Consider the following 15692-nt stretch of genomic DNA (forward strand, 5'->3'; position numbering starts at 1 on the left):
CCAAGAGGGGAGGGGCCCCCCACACAAAAAAAAAAAAAAAAAAAAAAGGTTAAACTAAACATTAATGCAACTATGAAATGAGCATAATGCTTTACATTTATTTTCAGAGTCTCCTCAAAAATAAGAATGTAATATGTATATCTTCCTGTTACCTAGCCAAGTTCTCTGGCAGGCGAAAAACCAGTTGAAAACCAGAAAGAAAATGAAGCCCTTCGATACATGTCTCTATAACCATCCTTAGCAAACATGGAAACAATGTGTTACCGTTACGGTTGTTCACCTTTTTAAAAAATATTTTATCAAACTATTCTATTCATTTCCCCCAACTCTTATTGAGATTTTAAAAACCACAGGGAGGTTGACAGAACAGGACAAAGAGGGGCAGAAGTTGCCCATGAGTTGAAGTCACTCAGTCCTTATCTGGGACTGGAGGAGGACTGTGGACAAATGATCCCCAGGCTTAAGGAAGAAATTGATCATAACCTCCAGGGAGGACTAGAAGAAGCAGGTAGTTATGATGAGGGAAACAACAACAAAAATAGAGAAACCCAGTTCTTGTAGTTTCCCCTATTTTTTTACTTACTAATGCTGGAGAGAGAAAGAAAATCCAAGGGAAATGTGACAGCAGCACCAAAGTCACAAAAGTAGCAGAATCACCATCTTAAGGAAACAGAAACTTGCACCAAGGGGACACCCCCGGACTCCATTCTCTCCAGGAGAAAACATACAGTCGATGCTGATATTGGTTCGGGAAACTGATGCTTCACCGTTACGACTGCCTTCCCTGAGTTTGTGTCTCCCTGTAAGTTACTACTGGAGTAAAATCCAACAGGAATTAGAGATACTATAGCTGATCTTTAACCAGTGAATGTGGGCAGATAAAAATCTTTTAAAAATTCAAATTCGAAACAAAAGAAAAATGAAATTGACCTATCAGTTATGGTCTGGCTATGGGTTGGTCATTGCAGCTTTTCATTGGTATTATTAATTAGGCCTAATGTCAAAGAGTAGGTATTAAATGCATGTCTGAGTGGGAGATTCTGCTATTTGTCTGTTTCAAAGGCAATACAGAAAAGCCCAAGAGCCTAGGAATAATTGCTATATTAATTCAGCTTATCAAAATTCACTAGAAACTTGCTTTTCTAACAATCCAAAAGACTTTGGCACTTCAGTTGGTGTTAATTGGTCTGAACTGACCCAATGCATCTGGCTGTCCACAAACTATTGTGCTATTCTTCAAATGGATCTATTTTACTATATGGACCATTCTGTAAGAGATACTCCAAAACTGGGGCAATCTATGTTTCTGAATGATATGATATTGAGTACAGTTGTCTGACAAAATAGCAATAAATCCAGCTGTCTTGGGAATGCTAAAAATGAGCACCCTCTTTTAAAATAAGCAAAATCACACAAGGAAGACAAGATCTTTAGACCACTGACATTCTGCGTGATTAGGATGGAGGATGTCAAATGTAAGCTGAAATCTAGAGGTAGAATTCTAAGGCATATGTTTATTTACCAAGCTGAGCACACTGTTGGCATAAGCAATGATATGAATGCAAGAATGGTCCCTTTATGGCCTTAAAAGTTATACTCTGTTATTAACAACTGCAAAAGATATTGAGAAAAGAAAGATTGAGTGAGAACGAGAGAGTAAAATTGGAGAACCCTAAACGTGCCTCAGGGATTTCACACAAACAAGGAGTATCAGGAGCACCTTTCCAGATAATGATTTTTTTTTTACAATAGAAAATGTTCGGCTTATGAATGTGGCTGTTATTCTGACAGCAGATGTTACTGTTTATCTTTGTTCTACTCTCACAAGGTTTTGGAATCCTCTCTTGCAAAACACTGTTCTCTTTAAATGGGTTTTAATTGTATCCAGTAATGAGCATTGTAAACCCACCTCTTTGTATAATGCTTTTTTTCTTTAATTTTGGAATTTTATTTATTTTTTTATACAGCAGGTTCTTACTAGATATACATTTTATACATATTAGTGTATACATGTCAATCCCAATCTCCCAATTCATCCCACCACCACCACCACCACCACTTTCCTCCCTTGGTGTCTATATGTTCGTTCTCTACATCTCTGTCTCTATTTCTGCCCTGTAAACCAGTTCATCTGTACCATTTTTCTAGGTTCCACATATATGCGTTAATATGATATTTGTTTTTCTATTTCTGACATACTTCACTCTGTATGACAGTCTCTAGATCCATCCACGTCTCCACAAATGACCCAGTTTCATTCCTTCTTATGTCTGAGTAATATCCCATTGTATATATGTACCACATCTTCTTTATCCATTCATCTGTCGATGGGCATTCGGGTTGCTTCCATGACCTGGCTATGGTAAATAGTGCTTCAATGAACATTAGGGTGCATGTGTCTTTGTGAATTATGGTTTTCTCTGGGTATATGCCAGTAGTGGGATTGCTGGGTCATATGGTAATTCTATTTTTAAGGGACCTCCATACTGTTCTCCATAGTGGCTGTATCAATTTACATTCCCACCAACAGTGCAAGAGGGTTCGCTTTTCTCCACACCCTCTCCAGCATGTGTTGTTTGTAGATTTTCTGATGATGCCCATTCTAACTGGTGTGAGGTGATACCTCATTGTAGTTTTGATTTGCCTTTCTCTAATAATTAGTGATGTTGAGCAGCTTGTCATGTGATTCTTGGCCATCTGTATGTCTTCTTTGGCAAAATGTCTATTTAGGTCTTCTGCCCATTCTTTGATTGGGTTGTTTGTTTTTTTAATATTGAGCTGCATGAGCTATTTATATATTTTGGAAATTAATCCTTTGTCCGTTGATTCATTTGCAAACATTTTCTCCCATTCTCAGGGTTGTCTTTTCATCTTGTTTGTAGTTTCCTTTGCTTTGCAAAAGCTTTTAAGTTTTATTAGGCCCCATTTGTATATTTTTCTCTTTATTTCCATTACTCTAGGATGTAGATCAAAAAAGATCTTGCTGTGATTAATGTCAAAGAGTGTTCTTCCTATGTTTTCCTTTAAGACATTTAGAGTGTCCAGTCTTACATTTAGGTCTCTAATCCATTTTGACTTTATTTTTGTGTATGGTGTTAGGAAGTGTTCTAATTTCATTCTTTTACATGTACCTGTCCAGTTTTCCCAGCACCACTTTTTGAAGACACTGTCTTTTCTCCATTGCATATACTTGTCTCCTTTGTCATAGATCAGTTGACCATAGGTGCGTAGGTTTATCTCTGGGTTGTCTATCCTGTTCCACCAATCTATATTTCTGTTTTTGTGCCAGTACCATATTGTCTTGATTACTGTAGCTTTGTAGTATAGTCCGAAGTCAGGGAGTCTGATTCCTCCAGCTCCATTTTTTTTCCCTCAAGACTGCTTTGGCTATTCAGCATCTTTTCTGTCTCCATAAAAATTTTAGGATTTTTTGTGGTAGTTCTATAAAAAATGCCATTGGTAATTGATAGGGATTGCATTGAAGCTGTAGATTGCTTTGGGAAATAGAGTCATTTTCACAATATTTATTCTTCTGATCCAAGAACATGGTATATCTATCTGTTTGTATCATCTTTAATTTATTTCATCAGTGTCTTATAGTTTTCTGCAGACAGGTCTTTTGTCTCCCTCAGCAGGTTTATTCCTAGGTATTTTATTCTTTTTGTTGCAATGGTAAATGGGAGTGTTTCCTTAAATTCTCTTTCAGATTTTTCATCATTAGTGTATAGGAATGCAAGAGATTTCTGTGCATTAATTTTGTATCCTGCAACTTTACCAAATTCATTGATTAGCTCTAGAAGTTTTCTGGTGGTATCTTTAGGATTCTCTATGTATAGTATCATGTCATCTGCAAACAGTCACAGTTTTACTTCTTTTTTTCCAATTTGTACTCCTTTTATTTCTTCTTCTTCTCTGATACCCATGGCTAGGACTTCCAAAGCTATGCTGAATAATCGTGGTGAGATTGGTCACCTGTTTTGTTCCTGATCTTAGAGTAAATGCTTTCAGTTTTTCACCATTGAGAATGATGTTTCCTGTGGGTTTGTCATATATGGCCTTTACTATGTTGAGGTAGATTCCCTCTATGCCCACTTTCTGGGGAATTTTTTTATCATAGATCGGTGTTGAATTTTATCAAAAGCTTTTTCTGCCTCTATTGAGATGATTATATGGTTTTTGATTTCTTAATATGGTGTATCACATTGATTGATTTGCATATATTGAAGAATCCTTGCATCCCTGGCATAAATCCCACTTGATCATGGTGTATGATCCTTTTAATATGCTGTTGGATTCTGTTTGCTAGCATTTTGTTGAGGATTTTTGCATCTATATTCATCAGTGATATTGGTCTGTAGTTTTCTTTTTTTGTAGTATCTTTGTCTGGTTTTTGTATCAGGGTGATGGTGGCCTCATAGAAAGAGTTTGGGAGTGTTCCTTCCTCTGCAATTTTTTGGAAGAGTTTGAGAAGAATGGGTGTTAATTGTTTTCTAATTGTTTGATAGAATTCACCTATGAAGCCATCTGATCCTGGACTTTTGTTTGTTGGAAGATTTTTAATCACAGTTTCAATTTCATTACTTGTGATTGGTTTGTTCATATTTTCTTTTTCTTCCTGGTTCAAGCTTGGAAGGTTATACCTTTCTAAGAAATTGTCAGTTTCTTCCAGGTTGTCCAATTTATTGGCATAGAGTTGCCTATAGGAGTCTCTTAGGATGCTTTGTATTTCTGTGGTGTGTGTTGCAACTTCTCCTTTTTCATTTCTAATTTTATTGATTTGAGTCCTCCCGCTCTTTTTCTTGATGAGTCTGGCTAATGGTTTATCAATTCTGTTTATCTTCTCAAAGAATGAACTTTTAGTTTTATTGGTCTTTGTTATTGTTTTCTTTGTTTCTATTTCATTTATTTCTTCTCTGATCTTTATGATTTCTTTCCTTCTACTAAGTTTGGGTTTTGTTTGTTCTTCTTTCTCTAGTTCCTTTAGGTGTAAGGTTAAATTGTTTATTTGAGATTTTTCTTGTTTCTTGAGGTAGGCTTGTATTGCTATAAACTTCCCTCTTAGAACTGCTTTTGCTGCATCCCATAGGTTTTGGATCATCATGTTTTTGTTGTAATTTGTCTCTCGGTATTTTTTGATTTCCTCTTTGATTTCTTCAGTGATCTCTTGGTTATTTAGTAACATACTGTTTAGTACCCTGTGTTTGTGTTTTTTACGGTTTTTTTTTTCCCTGTAATTGATTTCTAATCTCATAACGTTGTGGTCAGAAAAGATGCTTGGTATGATTTCAATTTTCTTAAATTTACTGAGGCTTGATTTGTGACCCAAGATATGATCTGTCCTGTAGAATGTTCCATCTGCACTTGAGAAGAAAGTATAAGCTGCTGTTTTTGGATGGAATACCCTATATTTATCAATTAAATCTATCTGGTCAATTGTGTCATTTAAAACTTTTTTTTCCTTATCAGTTTTCTGTTTGGATGATGTGTCCATTGGTGTACTTGAGGTGTTAAAGTCCCCCACTATTATTATATTACTGTCAATTTCTTCTTTTATAGCTGTTAGCAGTTGTCTTATGTATTGAGGTGCTCCTATGTTGGTTGCATATATATTTATAATTGTTATGTCTTCTTGAATTGATCCCTTGATCATTATGTAGTGCCCTTGCTTGTCTCTTGTAATAGTTTTTATTTTAAAGTCTATTTTGTCTGATATGAGAATTACTACTCCAGCTTTCTTTTGATTTCCTTTTGCATGGAATATTTTTTCCATCCCCTCACTTTCAGTCTGTATGTGTCCCTAGGTCTGAATTGGGTCTCTTGTAGACAGCATATGTAAGGGTCTTGTTTTTGTATCCATTCAGTGTGCCTGTGCCTTTTGGCTGGAGCATTTAATCGGTTCATGCTTAAGGTAATTATCAATATGTATGTTCCTATTACCATTTTCTTAATTCTTCTGTGTTTGTTTCTGTATGTCCTTTTCTTCTCTTGTGTTTCCTGCCTAGATACATTCCTTTCACTTTTGTTGTAGAGATGGTTTGGTGGTGCTGAATTCTCTTAGCTTTTGCTTGTCTGTATAGCTTTTGATTTCTCTGTACAATCTGAATGAGATCCTTGCCAGGTAGAGTAATCTTGGTGTAGGTTCTTTCCTTTCATCACTTTAAATATATCATGCCACTCTCTTCTGGCTTGTATAGTTTCTGCCAAGGAATCAGCTGTTAACCTTATGGCAGTTCCCTTGTATGTTATTTGTCATTTTTCCTTTTTTGCTTTCAATAATTTTTCTTTGTCTTTAATTTTTGTCAATTTGATTACTATGTGCCTTGGCATGTTTCTCCATGGGTTTATCCTTCCTGGGACTCTCTGTGCTATCTGGACTTTGGTGGCTATTTCTTTCCCATGTTATGGACGTTTTCGACTATAATCTCTTCAAATATTTTCATGGGTCCTTTCTCTCTCTCTTCTTCTCTGAGACCCCTATAATGCGAATGTTGTTCCATTTAATGTTGTCCCAGAGGTCTTTTAGGCTGTCTTCATTTCTTTTCATTCTTTTTTCTTTATTCTGTTCCACAGCAGTGAATTCCACCATTCTGTTTGTCAAGTCACTTATCTGTTCTTCTGCCTCAGTTATTCTGCTATTGATTTCTCCTATTTTATTTTACATTTCATTTATTGTATTGTTCATCTCTGTGTGTTTGTTCTTTAATTCTTCTAGGTGTTTGTTCTTTAATTCCTCTAGGTCTTTGTTAAATATTTCTTGTATCTTCTCAATCTTTGCCTCCATTCTTTTTCCAAGATCCTGGATCATCTTCACTATCATTATTCTGAATTCTTTTTCTGGAAGGTTTCCTATCTCCACTTCATTTAGTTGTTTTTCTGGGGTTTTATCTTGTTCCTTCATCTGATACATAGTCCTGTGCCTTTTCATCTTGTCTATCTTTCTGTGAATGTGGTTTTAGCTCCACAGGCTGCAGGATTGTAGTTCTTTTTGTTTCTGCTGTCTGCCCTCTGGTGGATGAGGCTATCTAAGAGGCTTGTGCAAGTTTCCTTATGGGAGGGACTGGTGCTGGGTAGAACTGGGTGTTGTTATGGTGGTCAGAGCTCAGTAAAACTTTAATCTGCTTGTCTTCTTATGGGTGGCTCTGGGGTTCCTCCCTGTTGGTTGTTTGGCCTGAAACAACCCAACGCTGGAGTCTACCTGGCTCTTTGGTGGGGCTAATGGCGGACTTTGGGAAGGCTCATGCCAAGGAGTACTTCCAAGAATTTCTGCTGCCAGTATCCTTGTCATCACGATGAACCACAGCTTTCCCCTGCCTCTGCAGGGGGTCCTCCAACACTATCAGGTAGGTCTGGTTCAGTCTCCTACGGGGTCACTGATCCTTCCCCTGGGTCCCAGTGCGCACACTACTTGGTGTGTGCCCTCCAAGAGTGGAGTCTCTGTTTCCCCCAGTCCTGTCAAAGTCCTGCAATCAAATCTTACTAGCCCTCAAAGTCTGGTTCTCTAGGAATTCCTCCTCCCATTACCAAAGCCCCAGGTTGTGAAGCCTGACATGGGGCTCAGAACCTTCACTCCAGTGGGTGGACTTCTGTGGTATAAGTGTTCTCCAGTTTGTGAGTCACCCACCCAGCAGTTATAGGATTTGATTTTACTGTGATTGCACCCCTCTACCATCTCATTGTGGCTTCTCCTTTGTCTTTGGATGTGGGGTATTTTTTTGATGAGTTCCAGTGTCTTCATGTTGATGATTGTTCAACAGTTAGTTGTGATTCCAGTGCTCTCACAAGAGGGAGTCCCCAATCCATATAGCGCTTAATCAAACAATTTGCCCATGAAGACAGTCAGCTCCTCTGGCAGATTTTAAGGGCAGGGCCACACAGCCCATCTCAAGCCAGAAAGAGGAGAAGGGCAGGGGGAGGGAAGGCAGGGAGGGATCACCTCTTCATGCTCGTCAGCAAGTATGTGTACTAACATGGCACATTTCCTCAATAAGTCAAATGCCTACAGCATGGCATGGTGGCATGTCACAGCAAGCAGGCCACAGAATTCCCCTACCTGCCTGGGAGGTCATGGTGCCAAAATCAGAGTCAAGTTGGTGAGGAAGTTGAAAGGCAAATAGTAAGGTGAAAACCCACCCAGCATTATAGGAAATAGGTCAGTGGGAAAGCCTGTAAACTTTAGCGTATATCAATTTTGTAGCAATTTGCATACGAGAACTTTCTCATGGGTGGTCAGAGCTTTAGGTGGAATCTCAAAGTTCTCCAAAATACTAAAAAAGATAAAAGACAGAATAAAAGAAAAATTAGCCACTGCATTGGGTAGAGAAGAGAATTAATTAGAGACTGTGAGAGCCAAGAGCAAGGGCCAGCCGAGGGCCTTATAGAGGAGTGGTGTCAGACAGGCTCCCGAGGACCTGGACACTGATGAGGAGACTGGTGGCTGGTGGCCTTCAGACTCAGGCCAGGTCCTCAGGGATTATGGAAACCAAGTGTAACTGAGGACTGACTGTGTGCCAACTGTGATTCTAAAGGCTTTCCATCCACTGATTCATTTCACCCTTAGATGCCGCTCTGACTTGGGTTTCCTTAGAGACGGGATGCTGATACAGAGACAGGTCACCTCAGGAGAATAGTCACTTCAACAGTCTTGGAAAAAATGGATATCCACATGAACATGAATGAAATAGGGCTTGTATCTTATAACATTCACAAAACTTAACTCAAAATGGATTAAGGACTTAAATGTAAGACCTAAGCCATAAAATTTCTAGAAGAAATCACAGGGAAAAAGCTCCTTGACAGGAGAGCTGGGCTGTGAAACTCCACCCTCCTCACAGGCACTGGGCTAGATTCACATCCCCACTTGCTATCTCCAGCCTTCCTCCTCACCGAGATTCTAGTTTTGTGGGCTCCTCACTCTGCTGACAGTGGGACTGCCATTCGATCCTCCTGTCAAACATGATTTGTCATTTTGACTGGTCCCCATGCACCCTGCCTCTCTGCCTCCCAGCCCCTCCCTCTCCTGTCCCCCTGGTTTTCTTCTCCTTTCAAATCCCTTCTCACTTTGGGCTTCTCCCAGGGCCCTGCTGTGACACAGCATTTCCCTTCTCTTTGCAATGAACAATTACCTTCCATTCTCATGGACCAGCTCAGCATGCTGGAGTTACAAGCTTCTTCCATGATTGCTGAGCTACCCATCTTCCCACAGGACTGAGGGTCTGGGTCTCTCCCTCTTGATGACAGAGAGGGGAGCTGCTATAATATAAAGTGTCTTCATAAGTGTGCCCTGAAAGTCTCTTTCTTCTTCCACAGATGGTGGCCCCTGAGACATGTGCCTGCTTTCAGCCCCAGGCCTGACTACATAGAATTTAACATTGTTATCACTGGAAGAAGCATTAGGGATTCATTATCTGTAGTTAAGGGAAATGCTTTCTCGGGAGAGATTGTGTGTCCTGCCCATGGTACACAGGTGATCCATAGCAGAGTTTCAGCCAGAATTCAGACGTCTTCAACTCCTGGGCTGGGACTTTTGTCACTTCACCAACCTCATCCTCACATCCAGCTGTGTGTGTCTAAAGAACCCCACTTGGTCCATATCCAGGGTCCCTGGAAAGACAGGGACCAGGATAGGGCATGAGTGGTGGGGGGGAGGGCAGGAGGGTCGTACTGGGAGGATCTGTGCTATGAAAAACAAGACAGACCCGGTGAAGAAGAAGTGGAGAAGAGCCAGGATAGCTAGAGGCATAAGTAAGTAAGACGGATTCATCTGGGATTGAAATACACACATACTAGGCTTGAGTAGAGCCCTGTCCTGCATCCATGGGCAGTTGTGGAGACTTTACAATCTGTATTGGTCACATATGGCCCTGTCTCAGGAACAGTTCTGGCTTGAAGGGATCAAGAGTTGGAATGCAGTGATTCACTGGAGGAGAGGAACTGCCTCTTAGAGCTGCAATGGCTCCAAGTCACAGTGGGGAGGAGGGAGGATCAGGTAGCAAAGAGCTAAAGAGGACACCTGATATGTCTCCAAGACCCAGGACTGAAGTCAGAGGTGATGGGCTTGAGCCTAAGGGAAGGAATCTGTAATTGCTCCAGGCCAATCTGATCAGCCTGCGCTCACCATACAAACACCTCAAGAAAAGTGAAGTCAAGTCCATCCAGTGCCAAGGCCTTCTCTTGTGTGGAATGTTCTGTCTTGAACATAACCCACTCCTGCAGGTGGCTCGACACACCATCACCATTATTCCTGCCATGCCTGCCTCTTCTCCTTCAGGAGCACAGTGTCAGGATGTGATGGCAGAAATCTTTCCACTCCCACCACGTCCCACCCAAAAACAACTTAAAATCACCCCCTCACCTCTCCCAGCTGTGGTTCCAGGGTTTTTTCTCTTCCCAATTAATGGTACAGTCACTAATACCTACAATCGCAAATAGCTGCCATAACCTCATCAGAGTTCTCTTTCTTCCTTTTCTCTTTTTTCAGGTAATAAACAATCATGGAAAATCACAGATGCTAAAATCAAGCGTTGGCCAGGGCAGAGCGAAAAAGCTTTTATTCCATCTCTTCAAGCGTACTCTTAATTGTACTGCTGAATACTTCAGCATCATCTCCTTGGTGATAGGGAGCGAACAAAGCTGTTCCGTGATCTTTAAATCTGTTTTTCAAGACCCGTGAACCAGAACCGTGTAATCACCCACCCTGCATAATCATAACTGTAACTGGTGTAGGGAAAGCACAAAATTACAGGATATCTAGGCTACCTGAATGTGGGTTTGAGGGGCCAGCAAATAAGTAGAATCTCACAGATAGATGCTTCTTGTAAAATCTTATGTCTCAAAAATGAAACTCCTTTTGATATCCTAAAACTTTATTGATTGTTTGTGGCTTTGAAAACTTGTATATGTGAACAAATATTTTTTACATGTTATTTGAATTTCATGGCAAGGGATGAGGTGGTTATGAACCTACTATCATTGTTATTTTCTAGATGAAAAAGAGTTTCTGGGAGATTAAATGTCTGCCTGTTTGAGGTGGATGCTGGGATTGGAATGATACCTAAGGTGTCAGACTTTTATCTGTATGCTTTCCCACCAAACTGGAGAATCAAAAGGAAAAGGAAAATAATATTTCTTGACTCTTGAAGTAAGTCAGAGAAAAAGAAATATCGTATGATATCCCTTATATGCAAAAAAAAAAAAAAAAAAAAAACAAATGAACTTATTTACAAAACAGAAGCAGACTCACAGACCTAGAAAAGGAATTTATGGTTACCGGGGGGAAGGGTTGGGGAGGAGGGATAGATTGGGAGTTCGGGATTGACATGTACACACTGCTATATTTAAAATCGATAACCAACGAGGAGCTACTGTATAGCACAGGAAACTCTGCTCAGTACTCTGTAATAACCTAATGGGAAAAGAATATGAAAAAGAATAGATGTATGTATATGTATAACTGAATCACTTTGCTGTACACCTGAAACTAACACAACATTGTTAATCAACTCTACTCCAAGATAAAATAAAAAAGTAAAAAAAAAAGTGACTACTCCTTCACTTTCGTCGTCATTGAGAACCTCTGACTTTACCCCTCTGCCCTCCCCACCGCTGGGGTTTTGGTAAGTTTCAGGAATCTAGGAAGGCTCGGACAGGTGCACATTGTGAGGTGGCTGACGAGAGCTCTCTCTCTGCATTGGGTGGGTCCATCTAATTTAAAGACCATGGGCACACCATGAGCTACGGACTGGAGAAAACCAGGATCTGGGGAGAAGTCTGCCACCGGACTCAGAAACCTCTTCACTTATATTCCAACTTTCACATAAGAATTAAGTCATGGTTCTCAAAGGGTTCACTGTGGCTGTTTTTATTTTAAGAATCCTGAAATAAAAGAATTAGACCAAATGAGATGAATGGCTTTGGAAAATAAATTGTCTGCAAGCGTATATGTGGCTCTTTAAATGAGAAAATAGCTTCATTGTTTTTCATGTCCCCAGAAAATATTCTTAAGCACAACATCAAGAGTTTTTGAAATGTCTCTTCTGTTGTTTGAAGATCCTTTTGTACTCAGTTTCAACATCAGAAACCAACATTCCTAAACTCAATTAATTTACACCTGTACAGAAAGCACTTTCCCTGGTAAATTGTGTGCTTTTTCTTTCTTCAGCTTTTATTGAATGCCTCTGTAAGAAACATCTGTTTGATGGATTGAAAACATGTAGTAGTTGATAAAATCACCTTCAGATTCCCAAATCCATTGTATGGGAACTCAAGGGATGTAATTTTAATGAATCTGTACACAGAAAAAGATCATCTCTTAAACAATGCATTGGCTTCTCTCTAGTCAAACATAATAAGTATAAAACACAAGTAACTTAGGGATGAAGTCATATTTGTTGTTGATTGACAGCTGTACTGATGTCAGACACTTGTACATATGACGTGCAGAGCCCTTAATAATGTACATGTCCTCGCCTGAACGTACTGCTAGTATTTCCAACTCAGAATACCTAAAAGAGGACTTTGGCATCCTTTTTGTTAATAACATGCAGTATTATTCAGAGTCACAAGACACCCTAGAACTGATGAAAACAGGAAACTTAATCCACGTAATTGTCTGTAGAGCAGGGAAAGGAGTGGAGGATCCAAATGGCTCACAATGATGTGTTCCAGGATGCCTGGAAGGTTCTAGGAATGCATGATGTGGGGAGGGACGGGGTGTTCCCACAGCCCAGGGGGTTCCAGCACTGGGACCTAGCCGTCCTGCATTAGCCATGTCATGGAAGGGAGGTGAACGCACTGCTGAGAGGTGTGCCAGGTGCTTTTAGGACTCAACGGCATCTAAACTTCACAGTACCCTTATAGGATGCCATTATTAAACTCATTTTACAAATGCGGAAAGTGTTCATAAAAGTAATTCTTTTGCTCCAAAACTTACGCATCTATGGAAAACAAAAACAAAAACAAAACCCCTTGTAGAATCAAATCAAGGTCTTTCTGATCCTAGGATCATGCTCTCTACCACATCTGTAATCTCATATTAAATAAGGAACTGTAGTATTGTGGTTTAAGGTAATTGCAGAAAATGGCTGTATTTTATGTGGATATTGCTCAAAGTAATATAGAAGGCTGTCTCTAAGGGTCCCAGAAAATTTGAGTCATATTAACTTTTGCCTAATTTAGGACCTATATCTTACTTAATAATTGCAAATGATGCAGCATTAGGCTGGCAGAAATTTTTTCTGGAGTGACTTCCATCTGAAAAATATTTTTCCTCTAATGAGAACAAAAGTAGCTTGAGGGAAAAGAGCTATAACTGTATTTCTTTGCTAATTTTTCTGACATCAACTTAGACTCTTCAAAATATTGATTTTAAAATTCCAATGTCATGGTATCATTGGTAACAAATACTAGAGGGGTTGACATTATTTGGGGGTATGAAATTATTAATACATCTATAACATTGTTTCAAGTGTATTAATAATTAGGATGGCAATAAAACGTTATAGGTGGTAGTAAAGTCTGATGATGGTACTAAAATGATAAATCCATTTCCTATGGGATTAAATTTTTTTCCCAAAGATTGTTTATGGCATTAATTTATTGTCTGCATCTTCCTCTGCACAGCTATGTATGCAATGAGCAGAATGTGATTTTGCAGCCAGAAATACTGAGTTTGAATTTTGGCTCTGCCGTGTACTACCTGAACGTGATCCATCAGCTGTCAGTGCTATAAAATAGGAGGGTCATTGCGAAAGCGTTAGGTAACAGACCCAATGCACCTGCAAGTGCCTGGCATGTAGGAAACCTGCCACAATTAGAAACAGAGGCAGACCGAGATGTTGGGGCCTATTTTTTTTTTTTTTTTTTTTTTTTTTTTTTGGGGAAAAGAGAGCCTCTCACTGTTGTGGCCTCTCCTGTTGCAGAGCACAGGCTCCGGACGTGCAGGCTCAGCGGCCATGGCTCACGGGCCCAACCGCTTCGTGGCATGTGGGATCTTCCCGGACCGGGGCAGGAACCCGTGTTCCCTGCATCGGCAGGTGGACTCTCAATCACTGCGCCACCAGGGAAGCCCAGGGCCTATTTTTAAAAAGAAACTCCTGAGTCAATTTACAAAACAAATAATTGCATGCATGTATTCTATGTTTAGAGTTTTGATTTCATTGGACTTTCATGCTAATTACTTAGTACATGAACATTTCTTTTTTTAGATTTTATGCTCATTTTTACTGGACTATAATTTTCCATTGCCTTTTCTTGCTTTTTGATTACTAGTAAAACATTCTTGTTTTAGAAATTAAAATTTGACAAAAATGAAAGTCATGCAGTATCATTGTTACAGGATGAACTGTGTTTCCTTAAGATTCACATGTTAACGTTTTAACACCTGTGTGTCAGTGTTTGGAGATAGGACCATTAAGGAGGTAATTTAAGTTAAATGAGAACATGAGGGTTGGGCCCTGATCCAATAGGACAGGTGCTCTTATAAGAAGAGGAAGAACATATATAGAGAAAAGTGTGAGGACACAGCAGAAGGTGGACGTCTGCAAGCCAAGGAGAAACACCTCACCAGAAATCAATCCTGCTGACACCTTGATCTTGTATTTCCAGCCTCCAGAACTGGGAGAGAATATATTTCAGTTGTTTGAGCCCCCAGTCTGGTGTTTTGTTACAGCAGCCTTAGCAGACTAATATAATCATATTCAATCATTTTAATGAAGGTCCTTGAATGAAGACACAGGAATAGATTGCATGATGTTAAAATGGTTGTTTTGTTTGGTTTACATTTTTGGAATTGTTGAAAGAGAGCATAGCAGCCCCTGGCCTCCAGGAGCTACCCTGGCCCCATTAGCTCAGGCTCAGGGTGCTATGAGCTGGCCTGCCCTGCACTCAAAGCTGGGTTCTCATGCTTTCCTGTTCAATATAAACATTTCACAGAACATCAACATCAAACGAGGCTGTTCCATGACCATTATTCATCAGGACAAAAAGGAGACAGTGTAATTGTGTTAAACATAGATAAAACATAAACATTGTCTAAGCCAAAGAAAAAATGACTATACGCCCCTATCCTGGCTACTGGGGGTGAAGGTTGCTTCTATACAAATCAGGACTTTAGCTTTAGTCTGATTGCCCTTCCTCATAGATCAGATTCATTAAGATATCCATTCATAGAACAAACCTGGCTTCTGACCAGCACCCAATCCAGAGCAAAATCACCCAAGCGACCAAATCTATAATAACTGTATTAACGGTTTTCTGACTCTCTTACTGCTCCTGAGGTGTGTGCTGCTTCTCCCTGCAAAGAGTAACACCTCCAGATTATTCAACGGCAGGTTGCTCTTTTGGTCTTGAGCTGAGGAACCTTGACATACTTGGTGGATTTAAACCTAACTCTGAGTGTTGTCTCTCTTCATCGTTTTTCATGACAATCTGACTATATTTCCATTGGGCGTTGGATGTTTTAAAAACTGGAACATAAAGTATTTTAAATTGTGTTATGAAAAAGCAAATTAATTACTTTTCATACCACATATTTTCCTCCTCAAAAGTGGAAAGAAGATGTTGCTTCTATGATACCATGGCATATGATTTTAAGAAAATGTTCACCTTCTAGGATAGCCATTATCAAAAAACAAAAGATAATACATGTTGGCCCATATGTACAGAAATCAGAACCCTCGTGCACTGTGAGTAGGGAA

The sequence above is a fragment of the Neophocaena asiaeorientalis genome, unplaced genomic scaffold, assembly GCF_003031525.2.
Source record: "Neophocaena asiaeorientalis asiaeorientalis breed wild unplaced genomic scaffold, Neophocaena_asiaeorientalis_V1.1 scaffold191, whole genome shotgun sequence".
NCBI lineage: Eukaryota > Metazoa > Chordata > Mammalia > Artiodactyla > Phocoenidae > Neophocaena > Neophocaena asiaeorientalis.